The sequence below is a fragment of the Jaculus jaculus genome, chromosome 2, assembly GCF_020740685.1.
Source record: "Jaculus jaculus isolate mJacJac1 chromosome 2, mJacJac1.mat.Y.cur, whole genome shotgun sequence".
Lineage (NCBI taxonomy): Eukaryota > Metazoa > Chordata > Mammalia > Rodentia > Dipodidae > Jaculus > Jaculus jaculus.
In genome coordinates, this window is record NC_059103.1 from 18,068,222 (window position 1) to 18,093,078 (window position 24,857).

At 43.7% G+C, this 24,857-nt stretch overlaps 1 protein-coding gene and 1 long non-coding RNA gene across 2 annotated transcripts in view; one reads left to right on the forward strand and one right to left on the reverse strand.

The window, feature by feature from the left end:
* Caln1 (calneuron 1) overlaps positions 1-24,857 on the reverse strand; it is a 471,181-nt gene that overhangs the window by 61,523 nt on the left and 384,801 nt on the right. The window lies entirely within an intron of this gene.
* LOC123458599 overlaps positions 1,826-24,857 on the forward strand; it is a 29,904-nt gene continuing 6,872 nt past the window's right edge. Inside the window, exons 1-2 of the long non-coding RNA XR_006635735.1 lie at positions 1,826-1,905; positions 19,075-19,189. This is a non-coding gene — a long non-coding RNA (uncharacterized LOC123458599). The remainder of the gene's footprint in view (positions 1,906-19,074; positions 19,190-24,857) is intronic.

A 24,857-nucleotide genomic window follows, 5' to 3' on the forward strand; every position in this document is an offset into this window, starting at 1 on the left:
AGATTGCTTAGCAGTTAAGGCATTTGTTTGCAAAGCCAAAGGATCCTAATTTGACTCTCCAGGACCCACATAAGCCCCATACACAAGCTGGCACATGCGTCTGGAGTTCGTTTGCAGTAGCTGGAGGCCCTGGCGTACCCATTCTCTCTCTCTCTCTCTCTTTCCCTCTCAAATAAATAAAATATATTTTAAAAATAAGGTGGGGGGGGCTGGAGAGATGGCTTAGCAGTTAAGCGCTTGCCTGTGAAGCCTAAGGACCACGGTTCAAGGCTCGGTTCCCCAGGTCCCATGTTAGCCAGATGCACAAGGGGGCGCACGCATCTGGAGTTCGTTTGCAGAGGCTGGAAGCCCTGGCACGCCCATTCTCTCTCTCCCTCTATCTGTCTTTCTCTCTGTGTCTGTCGCTCTCAAATAAATAAATTTTTAAAAAATTAAAAAAAATAAGGTGGGGGACTCAGTGGTTAAGATGCTTGCCTGCAAAGCCCAAAGACCTGGTTCAGGTCCCCAGTATACATGTAAAGCCAGATGCAAGGTGGCACCTGCATCTGGAATTCATTTTCAGTGGCTGGAGGTCCTGGCACATCCATTTCTCCCCTCTCTCTTTCTCTCTGTCTCTACTTCTCACTGTCTTGCAAATAAATAAAATATTAGAAAAATAAGGTGGAGTGTGATTAAGAAGACATCTAAGGAGACCTCTGGCCTTTGCACACACATGTCCACGTGCACACATACCCACATACACACATCTGCACATACACACACACAAATATGCACAACACACATGCACACATACCCACATTTGCACATACTGACAAATGTGCACAACACACCTAGCACACGTACACATATAAAATAAACAAAATACATAAGTGTATAAACACATATATATACACACATGTTTGTGTATACATGCATCCATTCTTACATCTGTAAGTAAGGTAAAAGGCTGGAAAAAATAGATCTAAAATTGTACCTTTTATCCATTTATATTATATATATATATATATATATATATATATATATATATATATATATCAAATTTACTGTTTTGTATATTTTGTCTTTTGAGACAGGCTCTTGCTATGTAACTCAGGTTAGCCTCAAACTGATGATCTTCCTGCCTCAGCTTCCCAAATGCTGTAATTACAACCATATGTCAAGCATTACTATGTATTTTTATGTTGCTTTCTCAGGCATGTAAACACTCAAATAGTAGAATAATAACATTAATAGTGTAGACAGGTGCGTGGGTGCGTGTCATATAAACAAAGCTTCAGTGTGGCTATACCATGGGTTATTCAAATATGCTGGTCTGTTCTAAAAACATATGACTCATACATTCAAGAGATTTAGGTAAAAAGCGTCTACTGGGGTGGGGAGGGGCTGGAGAGATGACTTAGTGGTTAAGACGCCTGCCTGCAGTGCCGAACGACCCGGGTTCAATTCCCCAGTGGCTAAGGGAAGCCTGATGCACAAAGTGGGTGCATGCATCAGGCGTTTGTTTGCAGTGGCTGGAGGTCCTGGTGTGCCCATTCTCTCTCTCCTCTCTCTCTCTCTCTCATTCTCTCTGATTGCAAATAAATACATCAATATTTTTTAAAAATTTATTTACTATATTTTAAATTAGTATTAATCTCATAAACAGGTTGCTATGGTTTGAATGGCAAATGCCCTCAGGCTTATGTGTTTGAACACTTGTTCCCCAGATGGTGGCGCTGTTTGAGAAGCTTGTGGGCCCTTGCTGGAGGAAGTGGCCCTCTGTTGGGGCGGGACTTGAGGTTGATAATGCCAGTCCCATTTCTTGTGAGCGGTGACAGATGGGAGCAAGCAGCCCTGTGCTGGAGCCTTCAGCCCAGCCTCAAGCGCCGCTCCCACCGCTAATGCCTGTCCCTACACCCTCAAACGGTGAGCCAAAATAAACTTTTTCCTCCCATAATTTTCTTCTTGTCAGGTATTTCGTCATGAGAAAAGTAACTAATACATAAGCAAAAGCTAAATAAAATTTAGTGTCTCTATACTCTGTAATCAAAATATTAGATTTTTTTTTTTCTTTTTCGGCCTAACATGCATGCGGTGTGTGTCTTTCTGTCCCTGGCATCATAAAAAACATCCACTCCTTGCTCAGGAGTTAAGAATTCAGTACAGAAAGCCACTAAGTAACTTTTGAAATGGGAGTCCCCTTAGAGAGTCAAAGAAATTTAAATGGAGTGGCTGGAGATGCGATTGTGAATCCTCCATGCTGGTAGACAGTTCTCTGGGCAATTTCACATGATTGATCCCGTTGCAAATCATTAGGGGAGGTCTGCCCCACACATTCCTTCATTCTTGTCTCTTAGCCAAGTGGCTCTCTCTCCAATTCCTTTTTCCCTCTTCTCTTCTTCCTGGCCCAGTTACCCACATTCAGTTAATCAGGCCAGAAGCTGAGGCAGCAAAAAAGCAGATGGCCCAGGCAATCCTCCCGTTCATGTTAATTGTAAGCAAATAGTTTTAATTGACTCCTTCTGTTGCAGAAGGGTCCCCCCCGGCCAGAGGGTATTTCACCAAGGTGTCTGGTGAAAATACAAAACAACAATTAGATGTGAAAAGGGGGGTGTAATAAGTAGTAGCTATGTGCCCTGGTGACTCAGGGGCTCCAAAGAGCACACAGCATTCATGGAACATTACGTAGTCTGTGCTTCTGTTACCAAGGGAGCCAGCCAAAGAGTGGCAGGATCCTGGCATGTAAGAAATCAGGCAAGTACCCAAATCTTACTCAAGTAAGTAAAACCCTCCGTAAGTTTGGAGTGGCAGGGTTTCTCTACTTGGACATCATTTTACACTTGTCAGTGGACCTCATGTTATGGTTTGAGTATGAGATGTCTCCCATGGGTTCATGCATTAAAGCTTAGGTCCCAGATGTTGGCACAAACTGTAGGAGACAGGGTCTAGCTGGAGTAACTAGGTCACTGGGGATGGGGGTGGATCCTTGGGGAGCATCTTGTCATGGGACACTTCCTGTCTTGTTCTCACTACTTCCTGTCTGCCATGAAGTGTTTTCTCCCTCACACCCTCCTGCCACCATGAGATTCTGCCCAAGCACATGGGGCGAACTGACTATGTACTAGCTGCTTGTGGTCAGCAAAAGCATCTGGGGACAGCAGCTCGGGATCCAAGGCTTATTTGTGCTTTAGCCCTCTAGCTGGGGCTGAGATAACATTAGTTCAGACAGGGTTGGGGAGATGGCTCAGTGGTTGAAGGCAGTTGCTTGAAAAGCCTGCTGGCCCAGGTTTGATTCCCCAGTATCCAAGTAAACCCAGATGCACAAAGTGATGGTTGTGTCTGGAGTTGGCTTGCAGTGGTTAGAGGCCCTAGCATGTCCATGTACTTGTTATTTCATAAATAAATACACACACATATGTATATAGACATATATCATATCAGGAGTAGGAAAGTGGATGCAATTGGCAATCATATCTTGAGCGTAATAAGCCAGATTCAGGGAGATAAATATCGCAATGCCATTTGTTTTCTCTCATGTATAGATTCTAGACTCTACATAGATATACACAGTCACACACATACACATACACACATGTGCCATACATATGAATTTCACATATATGCACACATACATGCATATGATGTGAACGCATGAAGATTTAAGGGAAAGATACTAATGGGAAGGAGAAAGAAGGAAGAGGAGGAAAGGCTGGGCACAGGGGGTGAATATTGTCAAAACACAGAATGTATTTAAAATAAAGTGTCTTTATGAGACCCAACACTATGTAAAATGAATATATATGTTATTATTTAAATGTAAAGAATCTCCTGTGGACTCATGTGTTTAAACACAACCTTTGAGAAGGCTGCAGGACCTTTAGGAGGTAGAGCCATGTGGAGGAAGTGGGTCCCTGGAGGGCTTTGAGGTTTTAGAGTCCAGCCTCGCTTCCTTTCCATCCTCTACTCCTGGCTAACATGTGACCAGCTGCTTCACACTTCTGCTGCCATGACTTCTCTGCCAGGAAACTTTCCCTTGAAACCGTGAGCCAAAGTAAACCCTTCCCTTCCATACGCTGCTTTGGCACAGGATTTGGTCTCAGCAAGGAAAAAGTAACTGACACAATATGTCAATTTTTAAAAATATTTTAGTGCATGCAAGAGGCCATTCTATGCTTAAACTCAGGCATGCTGAGCAAAACTACACAAGTGGACTTGGATTCTAGATCTGGAATTGCTAGAGAGATTTGAGCAAGCTTGACATGCTCTCAGATCCATCCTCTTGTCAAGGGTCCAGAATTACCAGGTCTTTCTCAAGGTCCCCCTTTGTAGCAGACAGCCTCAGGTTCGCAGACATGAACTTCCTGACCAGGCACAGTTATGGAGGGAGGGATATTTATTGAAGCTTACAGTTCCAGGGGAAGTTCCATAATGGAAGAAGAAGCTGGCCTGCCTTCACAGGCCCAAGCACACACAGAGAGTAGCAGAAGCCTAAAAGCCAGAAGCCACACAGCAAAGCATATCTTCAGATTGAAATCTCAGACCCATCACCACACCTTAAGATCCACCCGGTGAAACCACCTCCAGCCAGGCGGCTGCAGATGCAAACTACAAAGTAATAAGGCACTGAATATATTGGAGACCATCTATTCAAACTACCACACCCTCCAATAAGGCTCTAGGATTATTTGTGATTCCATTAGCTCATTCCGCAATGAGCAGTGGACAGTACGTAGAAGTTAAAGGAGAAGGCAAGGCGGCCAGTGTTTGGTCAGGTGGACAGAATGACAAAGTCATGGTGAGGACTCACCATAGACTTTTCTTCAGCAGAGGATCTATCAAGACAAAAACAAACAGCAGCCCTGTGCTATGGAAAATATACTATAAGCAATGGAGACACTCTGGCAAAATTCCAGGCAGAAGTCTGGGTGCAATGGGCTGTAAGGTGAAGAATTAATGTTGTTAGGAATAGTGGCATCTGCAGCAGTCCCCCAGCCTGTTGAGCTCTACCCCTTAGTGTTACCAAGTCCTAGGGGATGGCATCCGTGTGTGTGTGTGTGTGTGTGTGTGCGCGCGCGCGCGCGCATGCGCGCGCACCAGAGAACAACCTTGAGTGGCATCCTCAGGAATACCATGTACCTAGTTTGAGACAGGGTTGCTTATTAGCCTGAATCTCACAAATTAGTCTAAACTGTCTGGTCAGTGAGCTCCAGGGATCCTTCTGGCTGCCTCCTCCGATGCTGGGATTACAGGTGAACCTGACCACATCAGGGGTTCACATGGCTTCTGAGGCTCAAATCCAGGTCCTCTTGCTTGCACTTTTCCACTTCAGTTCTCTCCCCAGCCCCAAGCTTCACTTCTGACTGGAATTAACAGAGTTAACCGGAATGACTTGGTCCACATTTCCAGCCTTGTTGCCCCCTTTATTCCACATACATCTAAGAGTGAATTCCCAATGGATGCCTAAGGACGGTAAGAATCCATTGTTTCGCATGTCTCAAGGTAGGTTCATCACCTCTCTCCAGGCTCTCTTTTGATCTCAGGGAATGATATCATTCTTTACTAACTATTGAAGCCCAAACCTTCTGTAACACTGACTTAATGTATTTCTTTAAGGAAGGACCCTCTACTGAAGGCAGTTCAGTATGTTTGAGTCAGATCCCTCCTGTTCACATAGTTATATAACCTTTCTCATTGCAAACAGAACAATAACATTTCTCTGCTTATGTAATAGGTAGAATTCTATGATAACTCCTATTGAGCCATATTTTTGTAGAATACCCTCCCTTTGAGTGTGGGATATCACTAACATTTTTTTACATGTTACATTTGACAAAATTTTTTACTTAAAGATAGTTTAGCTGGACTAATATTTAATATCATGATATGATAAAAGTGCAATCAGAATTATAAATTTTTTAAAAGTAGCAAATAAAAGTTAAAGGTATATTAATAGCAGTTTTCTGAGGAATGCAATGACTTAATACGAGGAAAATTTTAATTTTCACTACATATTACATGTATACATACAATGTACATTACATATGCACTATTTGTAGTACATATGTACATATACTATGTGTATGTAATGTATATAATAATGTACATCATTTTTGCTTGATATTTTTTCTTGATAATGTAACAGTTTTGTAGGTGTAAAAAAAAGTAGGCAACTAATGGGAAGATGCTGGAAAGAAATCTGAGGAAATGCATTATGCAATCTGAGTTTCAAACCTTCTACCATATTAGCCATGGAACACCTGCCACCTTAGCTGCCAAGATCGTTCAGCTAAAACCCGATCATTCAGGCCACTTTCAACTTGAAAACAACTTTATATCACCATGGAATTTCAAAATAATGCCCTACATAAAGCAGAGGGAGGGGAAGGCTTGGTATTTGAAGAGGAGAGGAAAATGACACCATAGTTTGTCTGCCAGAAAAATCTGAGGACACTCGCAGTGATGCTACTTGAACTGGTGGAGGATAGGGTAAGATGAATAGAAACGTGCAAAATCAACAGCTCTCTCACATATCAAAAAGTCTGCTAGAAAATACAAGGGCAGAAAGAGCTCACTTACGATAACACAAAAGCTACAAAATGCCTTGAAATGTCCCTAGGAAAATGAAGGCACTTCCCCCCCACAAGAATGCAGCCACTTGTTCATCTGTGTCTGTTTGCCTGTGCGCTATGTCTGCTTTCTCTAGCATTCCCGTTTCTTCTGGTTAACTTGGGCTTGTTTTTACCATCAGAGTTTGCAGAATTTGGGGACAGCTGTGTCAGGGCTGAGAGAAAAAGAACACAGTTACACTAAGCGCAGGCTCACAAATATATAAATAACCAACCTCTTTAGCCCACCTCTCAGTGATTTATGAAAACTGTTTACATATTGAAAATCATACACTTCTGTTTTCATATGTATGTGATAAATCCCTTTTTACTACTCATAAAACTCTATTGCCATTCATTACTTATACTTTCAAACTGTTTATTCTTTATTATAGAGTCTATCCATACCCTCAAATCCAAAGAATTGTGAAGTGGGGGGAAACACATGGTTAGCCCTGTTTAGGATAAAGGAACATATCAAGTGATCATTTCTTTGTGTGTATGTGTGTGTGTGTGTGTGTGTGGTATCTATGTACATGTGTGCTGAAGTATATAGGTGCATGTGTGTGCATGTGCATGTGTGGGTGCATATAGTGTGTGTGTGAGTTTGGGTGCATATGTGAGTGTGTGTGCATGCTGTCCATGTCCTCTGAGATCATCAGTTAGGCTACATTGGTTTGTCAGAGGATCCCAGAGACTGCCTTTCTCTGCCCCCCTGCCAGGCATTTTACATGGACACTGGGGATCAAACTTAGTCCTCTTGCTGGCACAGCAAGCACTCTGCCGACTGAGTCTCCCCCAGCTCGTGATAGCATTTCAGTCAGCATGCTGATGATACAAGAACAGAGGCAATCGTTGCCCTACAAGCTGACTCTAGAAAGGAAGCAAAAAGAAGCCAGATCGATCACAGGATTCTAATGTGGCCTGCATCAGTTCTCCCCAAATCTGATGATCTTTGTGAAGCCAAGTTGAGTGGAGAAGGGTTGTTCACTTTAGCAATCCAGTGAGAATTACTCCTGTGATCGGACAAGGGTCAGAGGGTTCCCCGCTCTCTCCTAGACTGGGAGAAATTAAATCTTGCCTGAAGGGCCTAAATATTAATCACCGGAGACCTGCGTACCACAGGGTTCACCAGACTGCTCTGCAATCTGGAGAAAATACTTCTTACTATATTGCTCTGGTCAGCATGTGGCCTTTGTTTCTAATTTCCCTTTGAACACATTTTCATTTTGGCATTTCTTTATGCAAAACACCACAAGTACCTTATATATATTTCTAATATGAATTGGAGGTCACAGGAGGGCAAGTTGAGTGACTTTGGCACAATCTTAACCTGGAAACATTTTTATTATTGTAACATACATACATACATATATATATGATGCATATTTTGGTACATATGTGTATTCATGTGTGTTCAGGTGCATGTGTATGTATGTGTATGTGCACACGTATGCACATGTGTGTGGAGGCCAGTGAACAACCTTGAGTGTCATCCTCAGATACATCATCCACCTTCTTTGAGACAGCATCTCTCGCTGGCCTGGAGCTCACTAATTCAGCTAGACCAGCCAGCCAGCAAGTTCCAATGATCCTCCTCTTTCTGCCTCCCCTGGGAGGGATTACAGACATGCATCTGCACATGTGAAATCTTAATATGGGCACTAAGGACTGAACTCAAGTCCCTGAGCTTGCAAAACAAGCACTTTACCAACGGAGGCATCTCTCCAGCTATTTGAGTAGATTCACACATGCATTTGTTGTGTCACTGTGGTTTTTAAAAAATATTTATTTATTTTTTAAGTTTTATTTATTTGAGAGAGAGAGAGAGAGAGAGACAGAGAGAATGGGCGCACCAGGGCTACTGCAAACAAACCCCAGATGTTTGTGTCTCCTGTGCATCTGGCTTACGTGGGTCCTGGGGAATCGAACCAGGGTTGTTTGGCTTTGTAGTCAAATGTCTTGACCACTAAGCCATCCCTCAAGCCTGCGCCACATTGTTTGGACTAACCTAAATTATTTGAAGGAGACAATGGTACCTTGTAACACAACTGGCAATGCCCTAGGAAGGTGAGTGAGGCTCACCGCTGTTCCGTGATAGGGTCTTGGAGGTGGGCTGAGCGACCCTCTTCATGATCTGAGCCTCAGTTTGCATTTTAGATTTCTGGGGTCCTTCTTGTTTTCAGGTCAGTAAATTCATATGGCCGGTGATCCATGCCCCTAATATTTCATCTAAGGTCCAAGTACCAGAGTGCAATTGGGTTGGAATCAGTTCTAATGCTCTTCAACCCAGTACGGTATCATAGTCCGCAATAATAAACAACAGATAGGTAGGTGTAGGGGTACAGGCTTGTCACCCAGATACTAAATCTGAGGCAGGAGGATCACATGTTCAAGATCGCCTGAACTACAGAGTGCAAGACCAGCCTGACTAACTTAGCAAGATCCTGCCTGAAGATAGAAAGCAAAAAGAGGCTTGGGAATGTAACTCGATGTTAGAGCCACTGCCTAAAAGTGCCCCCAGAGAGACTGGAGTCATGGCCAACATGCTTGCCTAGAATCCCCCACTGAGGGGCTGGGGGAGTGACTCAGCAGTGGAGTACTTGCCAGGCAAGTACATAGACGTCTCTAAGTTCAATCCCCAGCACTGTCAGAAAACAAACGCGCTTCTTGTCGGACATACAGGTCAGGTTTCATTGAATTTCAGCCAAGCCTGGTGGCACACATCTGCCATGCCAGCTATTAGAAAGTGGAGGCAAGAGGATTGCCACAAGTTTAAAGCCAGCCTGGCTTACACAGTGAGACTCTGTCTCAAAAGTCCAGCTGGCATGGACATTAGGGCTGGAAAGATGGCTTAGTGGCTAAGGCACTTGCCTGCAAAGCCAAAGGACCCAGGTTAAATTCCCCAGGACCCATGGAAGCCAGATGCACAAGGTGGCACGTGTGTCCGGAGTTCATTTGCATAGCTGGAGGCCCTGACATGCCCAATCAATCTCTCTCTCTCTGTCTTTCTGTCAAATCAATAAAATAAAAATACAACGAAACCCACAAATTTTTTTTTTTAAAGTTCAACTTAAAAAGATACATGTAGCTAAAACATGGGTTGTAAAAGCCAGTAAAAGTGAAATCCCAGTGGATACTAAGCAGTCACTTTTCACCAAAAGTGCAAGGCCCAGCCCAATATCCCACTAACTAATTCAGAATAACTAAAATGCCAGTTAATCAGATTTAACCACATTTTGTGCTTTCTTATTTCCCTTTTTAGTTTCCATTTTATCAGCTGCATCCCCAATCCAGTTTCCTTCTGCATAAATTCCTATTTACCTCAGTTGATTGGTTATATGAGTGTTTTTCTTTCTAAATGGAGTCTGCTGTTTTCCTTAATTATAAAAATAACAAAGACTCAATACATTTTGCAAAATATTGAAAACTAGGAAGCGGGGGAAACAGTCCTACTATCAAAGACAGCTAATATTGATGTTTCATCTTTTAGTCTTTGTCCTAAAAACTAATCTTTAGTTGTGAATCACTTCAAAGACAGATTAAAAAACAATTAGCAAAGAACCCAGATTAACAGATGTGAACATTTTGGTATATTTCTTGAGGGAAGTCTTTGTTTGCATTATATTATTTTTTTATTGCACTGTATCAATTGTGTGGTATGTAGTGTGGTATAAAAGTTTTATACATATATATTTGACATATATGTATGGTCATGATCAAATCATTAATTATTATCATGCACATAACATTTTTTTACTGCTTTAATATTTGCATTTCTTCATGGTGGGAAACTATGAATACCTCCCTCTTAATTCTTTCTTTAGGGGGAATGATTAAACCTATGATCTCATGCATACCAGGTATGCACTTTGCCACTGAACCTCACCTCCTGTCCCTCACTGGAGGATTCAAGGCAGGAGCTTATGCCACTGGACCACGGTCCCAGCCCCTCATAGAGAATTCTAGGCAGGAACTTGATGGCTGGACTACACCCTCGGCCCTTTAAACACACATCTTTATGGAAGGGAACATGTTTGCTTCCTATTTGGTTTCTCCTTCCATCCCATGGATCAGAGCCCTTGAGTAGCTCAGAACACACACCTGTCGAAAGAATGATTAAGCTAAAAAAGCGAGCAAGATGGCAGGGAGATTTTTCTATCCACTTAAGAGAACAAACTCTTTTAATAGCTGTTAGCTTATTAAGTGTCGAAGTAAATATTGTAGCTAATTAAATACAGCTTTATTTATCCGCTTTCACAAGACCCAGCAGAACATCAATTACCAAATAAATTTTTAATGAATCAAAGAGCTCAAAAAAAAAATCTATGTATTTGCTCACACTGACCGCCTTTTCCAATTAATGTGAATTACCATTAAAGCTACATTTCCTCAGGATCCGTAGCCTGTAGGGTTTTCTCAGACAAACACTGGATACATCATCCAGGTCTCAAAACCTCCTCCAGGCTCCACATAGCCCAATGACTGGAGAATGATCAGTCCACAGGTTGCCTTTAGGCTGTTATAAATTCACTGCCCTGTCCTCATAGGGACCCTTGACAGTGCCCAGCCAAGGCAGGAAAACACACTTAGCAATCTGGGTCTCACCTTGGCTTGAGCTACACACAGCCACCCCTAACAATACACTTTCCCCTGTGGGGTTCCCAACCCGCATAGATCTACATTACCTCCTGCTTCAAACAGTGAGATAGGGCCCTCTTCCCTAGCCATCCTTAGGAAAGTCCTCTTTTGTGACCAAACACATTCTGAAACTATGGGAGATGGGTCAGTCCAGTCAGGACCAGTTTGGGGAACATGTGCAATGACCTCTGAGTGAACTTATAAGGGAAAAAATTATTCTAATTACCATCATATACCTATGCATGAGTAGGTATGCATATGATTAAAATCAGATGCACCATGGGAAAGGACATTCCAAGAATCATCAACGCTACAGCTATGCAACCAGATCTTCCTCCTGAACCCAGGAAGGATGTCCCAAACAACTGATGCTCACGAGTGCTGCGACTCCAGGAGCCTACTCCTCCCTTACAGCATAGCTGATCTGTATTTTCATTTTGATTCTGAATAAAATTCCTTGCCACTTTTCTATCCTAGCTTTGATTCTTTGACCAAGACACCAAGAACCTACAAAGACCCAATCACAGACCACCAGTAACATAGCCAATTGGACCACATCTTTATTCCTTTGTTCTCTCCCCTTCTGGACAATCTACATTTTCACTCCTTTTTCTCTCTCTTGGTGTATGTGTGTGTGTGTGTATGTGTGTGCATATTCATGTGTGTGAGTATGGCCGAGGGACAACTTCAGGTCACCAGTCCTCGCCTTCCATCTTGTTTTAGGCAGAAATTCTCATTGTTGTTCACCACGGTGTTTGCAGAGGCTAGCTGGCCAGCAAGCTTCCATGACATTATCCTATTTCCACCTTTCTTCTTGATAAGTACACTCTAGGATAAAGGCTCCCATCACAGAGTCCAGCTTTGATGTGAGTTCTGGGGATTTGAACTCAGGTACTCACATTTCTACTGAGCCATTTCCCTAGCCCTGATGACTGGAGCTTTTTACTTCATTGAGAAACATCACAACAGGGAGCAGAAGACTGCCTCCCTTCCATTCACCTGCAACTGAACAAGTGGCCCTGTTATGACTTGCATCTGATATGACAGTGCTCTCCATAGGCACTAGAAGTTTGGTTCCTCATATGAAGTTTGATGTGGTTTGTTCCTCCAAAGTGGAGTCTTCATCCTCAAGATTGTGCTACTGGGAGGTGGTGGAACCTTGAACAAGAGATAGGACCTGGCAGAAGGTAGTTATATCATTGCCCTCATGGTGGTCTCATGGAGTGATTTAGTTCTCTGAGAGTGGCTTGATATAAAATAGCAAGACTGGTTCCTCTCCAATCTCTGGCTTCCTGCCATGTCTTATAGCCTTTCCATTTTGCACAAGTTGCCATTACGATAACACTCACCATATTGTGTAAGAGCCAGTACTGTCTGATTTTGAAGTGTGTGTGTGTATGTGTGTGTGTGTGCATGCACACACATGTGGAAGCCAGAGGTTGATGCCAGGTGTCTTCCTCAATCACTCTTCACCTTTATTAAGACAGAGCCTCTCACTGAGCCCAGAGCTCACTGAGCTGGCTAGTCCATCCTCCTCTTGTCTCCACCCCACCCCCAGCATGAGGATTACAGGTGTATGTTCATCACACCCGGTATTTAAGTGGGTGCTGGGGACCCTAACTCAGGTTCCTATGCTTGTGGCTCTACCAACTGAGCCATGTTCCCGGACTCCAGTGTTGAACTTTCGTCCACCAGAGAGTGAGAGCTAACTACATCCTTCTTCTTTGTAAAATGACCAGCACCTGGTATCATGTTACAGCAAAGAATGGTACCATATTGGGGACCAAGGCAGCATGTGAGTCCTCGTGGCCCAAGCGACATCCAGGGATCATCTGGCTTTCCCTTCTCTCTCCGCTGCTAGAGCCAGTGGATGCTGCCCAGACCCGCTCGCTTGGCCAGCATTCATTTTTCTTCCCTGCCTTGTCAATTTTCCTCGCTACTGGATCGTCCTCATCAGCATACAAATGAGATGTCTCTTTTCTTCCATTGCAAGAACAAGAACAGAAACTTCACCTTATCTCCACCCGACTTCTCTTCCTGTCACCTGCCTATCTCTTGTATGCCCAACCGTGTGTGTGTGTGTGTGTGTGTGTGTGTGTGTGTGTGTGTGTACATATCCGTGTGTGTGCTCATGCGTGTGGAGGCCAGAGTTCAATGTCAGATGTCTTTCCCCATCGCTCTCCACTTTATTTTTTGAGTCAGGGCCTCTCACTGAACCAGGAGCTCATTGATTCAGCTGGATCAGCTAGCCAGCAAGCCTCAGCGATCCTCCTGTCTCTGCTTCACCAGTGCTGGGATTACAGGCAGATGTCACCCTACTTTGCTTTTACATGGGTGCCAGGGCTCTGAACACGAGTTCTCACATTTGTGCAACAAACACTTTAACAGTGAGCCATCTCCCTAACCCTTCTTGTATCCCCTCAATTAGCAAAACGCACGACCTGTTTTCACCCAAGAAAATTTTATGCAATGCCAGTTATATAGGTATACAAATTGGTCATTTATTTTATTTTTATTTTTAATTTTTTGGTTTTGTTTTTTTCTCGAGGTAGGGTCTCACTCTGGCCCAGGCTGACCTCGAATTCACTATATAGTCTCAGGGTGGCCTTGAACTCACAGCGATCCTCCTACCTCTGCCTCTTGAGTGCTGGGATTAAAGGCGTGCACCACCATGCCTGGCAAATTGGACATTTACTGATGCCAAATCGCAGAGAAATTTATTGTAAGGTATCTCCAAGGCTGGGGAGATGGCTTTGCAGTTAAAGATATTTGTTCCACAAGCCCACCAACCCAAGTACCATCCCCAGCACTGAAGTAAAGCTGGATGCCAAGTGGTATACGTGTCTGTAATCCCCGCATGCCTATGACTGTAGGAGGCTGAGCCAGAATCCTGAAGCTTCTGAGCCAGCTTGTCTGACCTTTCTGGCAGCAAAAGGACAATATCAAGAGAGACCCTGTCTCAAAAAACAAGGTGGAAGGAGAAGGACCAACACCCTGAGGTTGCCCTTGGATGTCCACATACGCACTGGAGCACACATACACCCATGCATGCACAGATCATAATTTAAAAAAAAATGCCTCATTTTTAAGAGCCAAAGTCTGTTCCGATTTAAAAATTTTCAGAACTTGTTCTAAGCTGCTTGTCCTTATTTTAATTTAGTACCAGAATATATTGTTTCCTTGAAGGTGCAATGTCACTTTTCTGTATATAAATTATACCATCATAAATTGTGTCCTTAGAGACCATTAATGTCATCCCATCATTAATTGTACCAGATTGCTGGGTTTTTACAGTCTGTCTAGAAAGGACTGTTTACCGTATTTCTTGTTGCTGTCTCTGTGCCGTACTTACTTTTCAACAGAAAGGACTGGGTAAGTTTGGAGGAAATTTCTAGTCTCCCATAGAGTTAAGCACAAGATTTGTAACTTTCCTCGTGGATACATTCACAGTGTGACCAGAGAGGACATGCACTCTTCATGGATCCCCGCAGCAACAATGAGGAGGATAACATCCCTCTTTATAGATTGGAAATCTGTTGTTATGTCAGAAGTCTAAGGCCACTGAGGTGGAATTAAAAGTCAAGTATTTTCTTCTGAATCTATTGTTTTTGTTTTTTGGGTTTTTTTTCCCCCCTTTCTTATACATCCCTTAAAACTATGGTGCAAGGAGGGGAGATGGCTCAGTTGGTAAAGTGCTTGTTACATGAAGTGCTGAGTGCGGATCCCCGGCACCCACATAAAAGCTGGGCATGGCCAGCAGGTCAGTAATCCCAGTGCAGAGGAGGTGGCGATGGGGAATTCCTGAGGCTTGCTGGCTAGTCTAAGTGAACAGGTGAGCTCTGCGTTCAGAGAGTAAGTCAGATAGAGAGTAGCGCTTCAGGAAGACACCTGACATTGACCCCCGGCTTTTCCATGCACAAGCACACATGCCTGCATGCTTACAAGACGTGTGCATACAGTGTATATGCCACATATACATGCAAAGGGTGATGGAAAAACATCTGCTAAAATATCCCTTGTGGTATTGTTTACGACACCGCAGATCGAATTAATGTCTCCACTGTGCGAAGCAAATGCTCTACTTCTGAGCCATCCCTATGTGGTACTTAAAAAAAAGATTTTATTGATTATTTACTAGCAAAGAGAGAAACGGGGGGGGGGGGTGAGTGTGCCAGAGCCTTCTGCCACTGCCAGTGAACTCTGGACACAAGCACCGCTTTGTGCATCTGGCTCCACGTGGGCACTGGGGAATCGAACCTGGGCTGTTAGGATTCACAAGCAAGAACCATTAACCACTGAGCCATCTCTCCAGCCCTCCATTTGATACTTTAAAAAATTATTTGTTTTATAGATAGGGGGAGAGAGAGAGAGAATGGAGGGAGGGAGAGATTGGGTGCACCAGGGCCTCTAACCACTGTAAACAAATTCCAGATGCGTGTGCCACCTTGGGCATCTGGCTTACATGGATCCTGGGGAATCAAACCCAGGTCCTTTGGCTTTGCAGGTTAGTGCCCTAACCAGTAAGTCATCTCTCCAGCCCATGTGGTGCTTTTAAAATGAGTATTCTTGGGCTCCTTGTTGGACCTTATGATTTGGAATCTTGCAAGCCAAGAACAGAAATCCATAGTTTTACAATTACAGACCGACTGCGCTGTTTACTTCATAAAGAGAGTAGAAAATCGGAGCCGGAGAGATGGTTCAGTTGATAAAGGCAAATATGAGGACCCTGACTTCAATCCTTAGATCCCATATAAAACCTAGTGTGGGGCTGCAGAGATGGCTCAGCAGTTAAGACACTTGCTTTCAAAGTCTAACGACCCAGGTTCAATTCCCCAGCACCCCGTAAAGCTGGATGCACAGTGGCCCATGTATGTGGAGTTTGTTTGCAGCAGCTAGAGGCCCTGGTGTCTCTCTCTCTCTCTCCTTCCCTTCCTCTCTCCCTTGCAAATAAATAAAGATTTTTTTAAAAAGCCTAGTGTGGTGGCATGTTCCTGTAATCTCAGTACTGGGGAGGCAGAAATAGGTGAACCCCTGAGGTTTGCTGGCTAGCTTAGTCTAGCCACACTAGTGAGCTCCATGTTCAGTGAGATACCCTGTCTCAAAAACTAAAGGAGGGGAGGTTATAGAAGAAGACAAATGATGTTGATCTCTGGCCTCCACATGTATACACACACACATGTACATGCACACACATATATGCCTACGCACATACAGGCACATACACGAGCAAATAAAATTGAGAGTAGAATCTAGTCACCCCTGGGAGACCAGGCCAGAACCACTTGCTAATATCAGCATTGAAGATGCTTTTCTTATATAAAAGGGCAAATAATCTTGCAGTGCACACACCATCCTATATGCTTTAAATTATCTCTGAATTCCTTATCACACTTAGCACAATGTCAATGCTATGTAAATGGTTGTTATACTGTGTTGCTCAGAGAACAACGAGAGAAACAAGGTCTGTATATGTTCCTCACATACGCCCTTTTCTTTTCTGTTTATTTTTGGTATATGGTCGGTTGAACCCATGAATTGAGAACCCACAGATACAGAAAACCAACTCAGATTGTCTCCCACAGGGGACACTGTGACTTTCATCAGCTTTCACATGAAACTTGCAACAGCTCTATAGTGACAAGCAAATGAAGATTCTAAAGCCCTGACAGAGATACACGCTCAGCAAATCTGAAGTATACTGTAATCAGGGCTGTGACCAATAAAAAATGCATCTCAGAGAGTTTGGGAAGATGGCTCCACAGGTAAGAGCCCTTGTTGCCCAAGCATAAGGATCCTCAGTGCCTGCATAAAAAGTCAGGCATGAATGTGCCTTCTAGAAATTCTAGCCTTGGAGGGAGAAGACAGGAGGATCACTGGGACTTGCTGGTCAGCTAATCTAACCAAAAACCAGTACAAGGTCCAGGTTCGGTGAGAGTCTGTCTCAGGGAAATAAGGTAAAAGAGAATACCCAGAGTCCTCCTCTGGCATTTTCAGGCATGCACATTGGACACTCATCTGCACACACATGTGTATATAACACACACATTACACACATACTACATGTGCTACAAAGACCATACCTACTACTCACACACACGCTTACTGATAGAGATTAGGAGCAAGATAGTCTTTGGGGGGTGAAGAAATGGCTTAGTGGTTCAGATGCTTGCCTGCAAAGCCAAAGGATCCAGGTTCGATCCCCCAGGACCCACGTAAGCCAGATGCACAAGGTGGCACTTGAATCTGGAGTTCACTTGCAGTGCCTGGATGCCCTGGCATGCCCATTCTCTCTCTCTCTTCCTAACTCTGTCTTTCTCTCTCTCATAAATAAATAAAAATAAAAATAAATTCTGGACATGGGTGGTGCACACCTTTAATCCCAGCACTTGGGAGGCAGAGGCAGGAGGATCGCTGTGAGTTTGAGGCCACTGTGAGACTACATAGTGAATTCCAGGTCAGCCTGGGCTAGAGTGAGACCCTATCTCAAATAAAAAATAAATAAATAAAAAGATAGTCTTTTGTAGGTGGTTAGGGAGACAGGAACAAAGGAACACAGATGTCAGCCTGCCCTGGGGAGACTGGAAGACAACTCCAATTCATAAACCAAGATGGTCATCAGAGGGGGCTTCCTGGTTCTTCCTCCTCTAGGACTTTTTATTTGTGTGTGTGTGTGGGGGGGGGGCTTTTTCCTTGCTGGAAAATAAAACAGTGCTTTTCTTCCTGACCTGCTAGCCAATCAAGATCCTCTATATACATTTAAATTTAACCAGTAAATCTCATCCCAACTCAATGTCTAATTTAAATCCTCAAGGTTATGAGAAACTTTGATACAAGTCACCATGAGGACTAGCCACTTGGTGACCCTTCCCAACTTGGGAACTTCCTGCTTTACTTTCTTTTCTAAAATAAGGCTTACTTAACTTTCCCTCCTGCCATGCCTCTGCATGTCAATTCTTTGCAAGTCACAAAACAGTGAACTTGAGAGCCACTGACTGGGGGGAGGGGTGTACTGTCACCATTGAGTGTCAGTCACTGTAACCTCTAGGCTGTACCCCTCCAGAGCCAAGAGAGACTCTGTTGCTTTCAAAACCAGTAACTCTACCACACATACCACACACACCACTCCCCCCACAAGAAATGTATTGTGCATGTCAGTAACAGATTATAAGTTAAGAAATATCCATAGTTTCCCTCACTCTCTCTTGAGACCATAGAATTCCATCCATCAAATATTAATAGCTAAGACAATATCATTGCCACCAGATGTAATAACAGAAAATCTGAAAGGCAGGCTGGAGAGATGGCTTAGTGGTTAAGGTGCTTGCCTGCAAAGCTTAAGAACTCATGTACAAATCTCCAGGACCCATGTAGCCAGATGCACAGTGACAGAAACACACAATGTTTCACATGCGCCACAAATGGACACCTATGCCTTGACTTCGTTTGCAGAGGGCTGAAGGTCTTAGCCCATTCTCTCATTCTCTCTGCTTCTTTCTCTTTCTCTCTCAAAAATAAAAATAATAGAATAAAGACAGAAAATCTGAAAGGCAATTACTCTGAGAGAGATGCAAGGTTAGTTGCGGCACAAACCAATACATGTGCATGGTTGACAGCCTCATCACCCAGCTTGGGTTCTGGGGCACGCATGGACTTTGTCACTTAAAGCCACCATTGGTGTGTGTTGGAATTGCTTTTTAGTGTTTATGATGTGTAATCTCAGGTTTTCAAATTAACAGGGTTTGGAATTGCCATAGAAACAAATCTTTGGGTATGTATTGAGGAATTACCTAGATTAAGTGAATTAAGGTGGGATAACCCAGCATCTTAAACATGGATGGCACCATTCTAGGGTCAGGGGTCCTGGACTGAATGAAAAGTAGAAATCATGCTGAGCATCAGCCTTCATCACTCTTTCATAACTGTGGACTGAATGAGACCAGCTGCCTCATGCTCCCGCCACAATGGTAAGTCAAAATTAATTTCTCTTCCTTTTTTTATTATTATTTTTTTAATTTTTAATTTATTTATTTGAGAGCGACAGACACAGAGAGAAAGACAGATAGAGGGAGAGAGAGAGAATGGGCGCGCCAGGGCTTCCAGCCTCTGCAAACGAACTCCAGACACGTGCGCCCCCTTGCGCATCTGGCTAACGTGGGACCTGAGGAACCAAGCCTCGAACCGGGGTCCTTAGGCTTCACAGGCAAGCGCTTAACCGCTAAGCCATCTCTCCAGCCCCAATTTCTCTTCCTTTAAACTGATTTTTTTTTTTTTTTGGTCAGTTATTTTGTACCAGCAACATGAAAGTAACTAATGCAGCATTATCCAACCACTGTATTATCAAGCACAGAAAATTAGAAAGCACTGTATATTTTCTGTGATTTCCCTAGAGCTATTTCTAGCAGGAAGAGACCCTGAAGAACCTTTGCTTTCTGTACTAATTGCTGAGATTTGGGGTGGTCAAAGGAATCAAGAGTGTAATATAAGGTCAAAGGACAAACAGCTCAGAGTAGGGGGTGGGGCGAGGACACAAAACCAAGAGGTGAATCAGGCCATCACCCAGTCAGGAGAGCTGTGTGCATTTGTGGGGAGAGTCAAAGGTGGATAATATAACCTCCTTGGGGCTCAAGAGCACCAGACTTGTCAGCTGATAGGAAAATACAGGGAGCAATAGAAGCATCTGGAATTTATCCCAGACTCTGGGACAAACCACTTAAGTTCTGGACTACATCAAAGCTGAGCATGGGATGCTAGGGATCAGTTTACATAGAAATATAGATTTTTAGGCAGGAAGAGCAGTTAAACAGAGTCTTGCAGTAAATCAACAAATCTTTATTTATTTCTTGTTCTTTTTTTTTTTTTTTGTGGTCTAGGGAAACGTAGTAGAAGGCCAGTGTAGTGTGGGCTGAGCTGTGGTATAATAAAGCCAGTGATTGAGGCCCTGCAACACAAGTCATGGTCCCGAATGATATGTTTCTAGCAAGAGTGTTGATTGAAATTCCCAGAAAAAAGATGAACCTACATGGAACATTCTAGAAGGCTGACTGATTAGACCCTTAATAATTGTGGAGAGTTGGAATGTTTCAAGCCCACAACGAAATTATCTTGGGTTATCTTAGCCCCTTTAGTAACCATTTATTGTCCACCTCTGTGTGTGACCTAATATCCCGTGACTGTTAGGTAAGTCCTTTGGAATGTACAATCAGACCCCTGGCTTCCTCAAACCCTAAGCATGTCATTGGACAGCATCTGAGGCCCATAGCAGAGATTTCCCTACTTTGCTGTTCCCTTCCTACCTGGTATTCCCACCCATAGGTTTGAAGAATGCTTTGGTCTGTGACTTTCTTTGCTGTGTTAATTCATGAACCTGGTATCATGTTGGGACATGGAATTTGAAGTAACCCGAATCTCTGTTCCCAGGGCATCGTCATTCATATTTGGCTCCAGAATAAACTGTTTCTCATCACCTTTCAGTTGGGGGCTGTATTTTCTTAATTTTTATTGATTTGAGAGAGAGAGAGAGAGATAGAAATAGGCAGGAAGAGAGAGAGAGAATATGGGCATGCCAGGGCCTCCAGCCACTATATAAACGAAATCCAAATGCATGAGCCACCTTGTGCATCTGCCTTATGTGGGTCCTGGGGAATTGAACCTGGGTCCTTTGGCTTTGTAGGCAAACTTAACTGCGAAGCTATCTCTCCAGGATGGGCTGGGTTTTTTGGTTTTTTTTTTTTTTTGGTTTGTTTGTTTTGTGTGTGTGTGTGTGTGTGTGTGTGTGTGTGTGTGTGTGTAACAGAGATCAGAGCAAAAAAACAAACACTGGAGCTGTCTGACTTCTGGAAGAGAGGTGGAACAGTGTCCCAAATCTTCTATCAGCCACTGAGTGAACACCTAGCATCAGGAGAGTAGGTCCGTACAGAGAACCATCTGTCTCACCTTATAAGGTGATGGCTTGGTTTTGCTCACGTGTTGAAAGCTTGACTCCCCAACTAATGCTTCTATTGAGAGGCTAAGTGGATCACGAGAGTACCAGCATCATCAGTGATTTAATTCACTGATAGCTCCTCAAATATTTATCTGATTTGTAGGTGTATGTGTGTGTGCATGTGCCCATGAGAGCCACAGGTCAACATTGGCGGTCTTCCTCAATCCACACTTCCACCTATTTTTTTTTTTTTTTTGAGACAGGATCTGTCATCGAACCTAAGAACTTTATGCTTTAGCTAGACTAGTTAGCCAGCAAGCCCTGGGGATCTTCTTGTCTCTGCCTCCCCGGGTGCTGGGATTACAGGCATGTGACAACACACAAGGCATTTATGTGGGTGCTGGAGATCTGAACTCAGATCTTTGTGTTTATGTGGCAAGAAGTTTACCCACTGAGCCACCTCCCCGGACCTCAGTGAAACTTTTCTAGTTGAACGAATTCGGATTTAGGACCTAAATGGGGAAGTAGTCACTGGGAGCGAGCCTTAGCAGCACTTACCCTTGCTGAGTTACTATTGCTGAGAGAAAACGCCCGACTGAAAGTTGCTTAATGGGAGGAAAGGGTCTCTTTCACCTTGCAGTCTCAAGGGGGAATTTCTTCATGGCAGGGAAGGCGTGGCAGAGCAGGGGCTGGGCACCACCCACTGTTACATCAGCTGGGAGGCAGCAGCAAGTGTGAGCTCCAGGTGGACGCCCACTAGGACTAACAGACCTCAGGGCCTGCTCCCCACAACACACCTCCTCCAGCCAGGCTCTAGCTACCACTTGTGGACCGAGCATGAAGCTTAGTCACAAACACACGAGGCTATGGGCGACACCTCACTTTTCTGTCGTTTGTTTGTTTTGTTTTTGGAGGTTAGGGTTTTTGGATGCCAGTCCAGGCTGACCTGGAATTCACTATGTAGTCTCAGGGTGGCCTCGAACTCATGGTGCTCCTCCTACCTCTGCCTCCCGAGTGCTGGGAGTAAAGGCGTGCGCCACCACGCCTGGCTGACATCTCACTTTTAAACCATCACAGCCACTGAAGGATACCTTGTGTCTTGAGCTTTCCCTCCTCTCCTTGCTTCTCAGATGCCATGGGATAGACAGACAGATTTCCTCTACCACACCCTTCTGTCATGAAATTTCTGCCTCATCACGGGCCTGAAAACAACAGAGCCAAGCGACCATGGACTGGATTGCTTGAAACCATAAGCCAGGGTAAACCTTTCTTGCCTTTAAGTTGATTTGCTCTGGTATCTTTATTTACAGAAAAGTAACAGTGAGAAAGAAGTGGGGAAAGATCCCTCTCTTGGGCTAATATACTCAGTACAGGAACTCTACACATCTCTGTTTCTGGGAGACTCCATGGAGAGAATAGGCTTGGTCATTTCCCGCACTAAGAGAGGGGAGAGGTCCACCCGAATCTCCACAGACACCTCCTTAACAGATGACACGTGTGGGACATATGGCCAAGAACCCATACAAAGGATTCCCTCTTACTCATGGTAGGTCAGTTTATGACTGCTTAAAACACAGAAATAAGGGCTGGAGAGATGGCTTAGCGGTTAAGCGCTTGCCTGTGAAGCCTAAGGACCCCGGTTCGAGGCTCGGTTCCCCAGGTCCCACGTTAGCCAGATGCACAAGGGGGCGCACGCGTCTGGAGTTCGTTTGCAGAGGCTGGAAGCCCTGGTGCGCCCATTCTCTCTCTCTCCCTCTATCTGTCTTTCTCTCTGTGTCTGTCGCTCTCAAATAAATAAATAAAAAAAAAAAAAAACAGAAGTAAAAAGAATCACGTTATGGAAAAAAAAAGATCCATAAATGAGATGATCAAGCTAACTTTTTGGGTTTCCTTTCAGTACACATTACAACAATCATGTGACCTGGATACAATGGTCTCTTTAGTAAAAGGGCAGAAGAATGTGACATGAAGAGGCGAAGCAAGAAGCGTGGGTGAGGGCTGGAGAGATGGCTTAGCGGTTAAGTGCTAGCTTGTGAAGCCTAAGGACCCCGGTTGGAGGCTCGGTTCCCCAGGTCCCACGTTAGCCAGATGCACAAGGGGGAGCATGCATCTGGAGTTCGTTTGCAGAGGCTGGAAGCCCTGGCTCGCCCATTCTCTCTCTTTCCCTCTATCTGTCTTTCTCTCTGTGTCTGTCACTCTCAAATAAATAAATAAGTAAAGAAAGAAAGAAAGAAAGAAAGAAAGAAAGAAAGAAAGAAAGAAAGAAAGAAAGAGAAAGAAAGAAAGAAGTGTGGGTGAGCCCACATACAATGTTTAGAGATGCATGGTAAATTTTATTAGCCAAAGACTCCAAGTTTGCAATTGTGAGCAAAACTAACATCCACACTCAGTTTTCTATGATACAGAAGCCATCACACTGTTCCCTAAAAAGTTTCAAATTTCTTTAAAAAAGAAAAAAGAGATTTCTTTTTCTCATTATTTATTTGTGTGTGTGGCGGGGTGGGGGCTGCCAGGGCCTCTTGCCTCGGCAAAGAAATGCTGCTGGCACCATGATTTTTGTGTCTGGCTTATGTGGGCAACTTGTGGGAATTGAACCTGAGCAGTGAGCTTTGCAAATAAATGCCTTTAACCACGGGGCAATCTTTCCAGCACTGCTATCACGCTGTTGTAGCTCCTAATTACCATGTATTGTTTATAATTTCGCTTAGTTTAGAAGGGTTAAAGATGAGATAACTCCAAGGGTTGGGTGGTTCACATCTGTGTATTTGATTTGTAGACATAGTCTCATGACACCCTAATTCTTTTAGCTTTAGATAAGTTAGCCAAGCTACCAGCTAGAATAGTAATTTTAAAGCAGCCATGTGGAAGCTATGCAGAAAAACTGATTGAGATGGTAATTGGGCTTCATCCTTGATGCAGAATGAGATATAAATATTAAATAAATAAACACCCATAGCTATCAGAAATATTTGCTAAAAGTCAATAGCCCATTTTGAATTAACAAAAAATCTTTGTTTAAAATGTAACTAGAGGCCGGGGAGATGGCTAGGGGATCAAGCGCTTGCCACCCAAGCAAGATGCTCTGAGTTCAGAGTCCTAAAACCTATGTAAAGCTGGAAACAAGAGCAGCTGTCAGCTTAGTGGATCTATGTACGGTAAGGTGGGCAGTGAAGATGGGAACAATTGACAGAGGCCTATGGCAAAGGCAGTAGCAAGAAAAGGATCCCGCCTCAAGGTGCAAGGTGACGACCAACCCAAAGTTGTCCTTTGATCTCCAAATGGGCACTCTGGCACGTGTGCACCTGCACTCACACACGGACACACACACACACACACACACACACACACACACACAAAGATTTTAAAAATGCAGTTAGGGGCTGGAGAGATGGCTTAACAATTAAGGTGCTTACCTACAAAGTCTAAGCACCCAGGTTTGACTCCCCAGAACCCACATAAGCCAGACGCACATGATAGCACATGCATCTGGAGTTCATTTTCAGTGGCTGGAGGCCTGGGAGCACCCATTCTCTCTCTCTCAATAAATAAATAAAAATAAAAATTTAAAAATGTACATTTAAAAATGCAGCTGAAATGAAACCACATAAGTATATCAAATACCACCAAAGCGTAGAAGTAAATATTCTTCCAAATGTTGAAACAGTAGAGGTATTTCAAATTGAATGAGGAACTAGGCTGGTGTATTTCAT